General features: G+C 34.5%; 1 pseudogene; it reads left to right on the forward strand.

The window, feature by feature from the left end:
• Positions 1–2,426: 2,426 nt before the first annotated feature.
• On the forward strand, positions 2,427–3,173 carry LOC105306103 (annotated as a pseudogene).
• The last annotated feature ends 525 nt before the right edge of the window (positions 3,174–3,698 follow it).

A 3,698-nucleotide genomic window follows, 5' to 3' on the forward strand; every position in this document is an offset into this window, starting at 1 on the left:
AGACCTATCACACTATGGAAGATAATCTATTCTTCTCAAAGTCTACTAATTTAAATGCCAATAACATCTTTAAAAAATACCTTCACAGTGACATGTAGACTAGTGTTTGACTAAACAATTGGGCACCATAGACTAGCCAAGTTGACACGTAAATAAAACATTCAACCTTTGTCTTTAAACATAATACTAGTTGTAAGTTTTTCACAGACACTATTTATGTGATTGAAGAAGTTTTTATCGAGTTCCTTCAAGTTTGCTCAGAGTTTGTTTCGAGAATGTATGTTTGATTTTCTAAATGGTTTTTATAAATCTTTTTATAAGATTATATGTTTTTTCTTCTTTAGTTTGTAATATGGTGATTTATATAAACTGATTTTCAAATATTAAGCAAACATCTTAATCCTGGGATAAACCGTTTTTGTTCATAATGTATTATCCTTTTTATATACTAGTGGATTTCATTTGCTAAAACATTGTCAAATAGTTTTCTGTCTATGTTCCTAAGTGATATTTGTAGTTTTCTTACCTTTTAATATCCTTTTTTCTGGGTTTGATAACAAGTTAATGTTGTCATCAAAGAACTTTAAGGAGTATTTTTTTCTCTTTAACTTTCAGGCAATATTTTTCTAGAATTTGTATTATTTTTTCATTAACTATTAGATAGGATTTCCCAGTGAAGCTATATGTGCCTGGTGTTTTCTTTCTATTTTTTTTTTTAATACTTTATTTTCTTTAGAACAGTTTTAGGTTTATGACAAAATTGAGAGGAAGGTACAGAGATTTTTCCATATATGCCCTACCTCCATAAATGCCTTCCCTATTATACCATCACTCACCAGAATGGTATACACACACACAGACACATACACTTTTTTAACCAAAGATAAACCTACCATTGGCCATGTCCTATTCTGTGAGATATTGTAGTAGTAAATACACACCACTGAACATTTGCCAAATCTCAAAGAACTTTACAGAACTAAGAGTAAAGTTTAATGTATATAAATTTTGAAAGCTGTGTAGGAGGTTTTACTATTCCAAAATGAAATGCATAATGTGACAACATAGTGAAACTATATTAAAAATATATGAAGCAACATCACAGAAGAGGGTGGTTGGAAGAATAAGCTAAATAACTTTGGAAATTAGTGGATTCTGTAAGACGAAAGGCAAAAGGAACTGTACATAAGAACAGCACTCTATTTGATAAAGTTGGTTCCTATGCTGGTATGCATAGCAATTCTGAAACCACTTTACATGTATAATAGAGTTGAACAATTAAGTTAATGGATGGTTGATGGTAGGAGCCAGGTTTCTCAATGTTGGAGTAAGAAAGTTACAGATAAGCAAGGGAAGGAGACTAGAATGACCCATGTGATAAAATATTAGAGTTAGATACATAAATATGAACTCATGTTTAGCTTAATATAGATACAGATGGTTACATATAGAAATATTTATAGATATGTGTATATACATGATTTACACAGTATACACAGTTATATCTTCTTGTTTTGTCAGATGAAGTTCCTAGAAGCAATGACACCTCAGTAGCGATGAGCGCATCTAGTGCTTAGATCTTTTTTCTGATACTGTTTCCCACTCCCTACCCCCCAAAAAAACCAGGAGCCAAGTTTCCTTAGAGAAATGGCTGTTTCTAAGACTGGTGCAGGGAATATACAAGGTGAACCTGGGGCGTCTTATAGTGGCAAAAAAAAAGGTGCTAAAAAAACTCCACAATGAATGATGGGAGTATGTAAAAGAGACACAGGCGCCAACTGAAATGGCCAAAGCTGAAGTAATCTGAGAAGCTAAATAAATTACTATTGCATTATAACTCTAAATATAAAATAAATATCCATGAGTCCATACTTCTATAACAAGATGGTCGAATAAAGAAAGTTAGGGAAGAATAGACAAATATCTCATGCAGAAGAATTCCAAAAAAAATTTATGTAGATGATCCACCCTGAAGGATTTGGCCGTAACTTCATACTTCTTAAGTGTGAGTTGTACACAGTGACTTTCTCCAAAGATAGCATCATGTAAAGGAAGAAGAAATGGAGTAATTTTACAATGGAGAAAACTCACAAATACTGCCTCAGCCAGGTGATCAAGGTTAACATCAACAGTAGTAAGTCATATTGCTACTATGGACCCATGATATGATGTGATGAAAATGGCACTTTACCTCTGCAGTAGAATGTCAAAAAACTCATTACTTTAGTTTAATCATGAAGAAACAGTCAGACAAATACAAATCGAAGGACATTTTACAAAGTACCTAACCAGTACCCATTAAAACTTGAAAGGTATTCTAGCCACCATCTTGAGCCCCCATGAGTCTGTCCACTTATTCTCAGCTGGTCTACCCAAGACCTCCTGAGTACCAACCCTAGTTCCCTACGCAGCCTTGTTTCCTCACCAACAAGATGAAAAAATAAAAAATAAAAACTATCATGAACCAGGAGAAACTCGCCAAACTGCAGGCACAAGTGTGCATTGGTAGGAAAGGAACTGCTTGCAGAAAGAAGGCAGTTCACAGAATAGCTATGGCAGATGATAAAAAAAAAAAAAAATCAGTTCTCGTTAAAGACATTAGGAGTAAGCAACATCTCTGGTATTTAAGAGGTGAGTGTGTTCACAAACCAAAGAACAGTGATCCACCTTCACAACCCTAAAGCTAAGGCATCTATGGCAGAGAACACTTTCATAGTCACCGGCCATGCTGAGACAAAGCAGCTGATAGAAATGCTACCCAGTATCTTAAATCAGCTCGGTGCAGACAGGCTGATGAGTGTAAGGAGATTGGCTTTGCCCAAACAATCTGTGGATGGAAAAGCACCACTTGCTATCAGAGAGGATGATGATGATGAAGTTCCAGATCTTGTGGAGAATTTTGATGAGGCTTCCAAGAATGAAGCAAACTGAATTGAGTCAACTTCTGAAGAAAATAAAACTTGAAGAATTTACTGGGAGCTGCTACTTTATATTATGACTGCTTTCTAAAATTGTGTTCATGGATCCGATAAAATCTTGATCTCTAATATTTTTAAGCCCAAGCCCTTTGGATACTGCAGCTCTTTTCAATTTTTGCTTATACACAAATCATTCTTTGCAGCTAATTAAGGTGAAGCAGCCTGGTAATAAAGTTTGAAACAAAGGTTAATAAAGTTTGTTGCCTAGTATGCAGTTTTATTATTTTATTTCATTGACAATGATTTGTGCACAGAAAGTAGAGTTGTTTGTAGAAAGCTAATCATGATATGGCTCATAATCTTTGGAATTCGATTAAAGATTTAACATGATAGTATAATGTAGAAAAACTTTAAAGGTCATCGAAAACAAGAAAAGTCAGAGAAAATGTCACAACCAAGAGAAGCCTAAGTTGGCATGACCAGTAAATGTAATGTGGAATCCTGGACATTAGGGAAATCTGAGAAAATCTGAGTAAAGTAGCAACTTTACGTAATGTATCAATGTTGCTTCATTAATTTTGACAAATATACCAAACTAATGTAAACCGAGCAATCCCACTTCTGGGTATTATGCGAAGTGAATTAAGTCACTAACAAAAAGACAAGTACTGCATGATTCCACTTACATGAGGTATCTAAAGTAATCAAAGTAATCGAAACAGGAAGAATGATGGTTGCCAGTGGTAGAAAGGGGAGGGTCAATGGGAGTTGTTGCTCAAT

The sequence above is a fragment of the Pteropus vampyrus genome, unplaced genomic scaffold (assembly GCF_000151845.1).
Source record: "Pteropus vampyrus isolate Shadow unplaced genomic scaffold, Pvam_2.0 Scaffold421, whole genome shotgun sequence".
NCBI classification, from domain to species: Eukaryota; Metazoa; Chordata; class Mammalia; order Chiroptera; family Pteropodidae; genus Pteropus; species Pteropus vampyrus.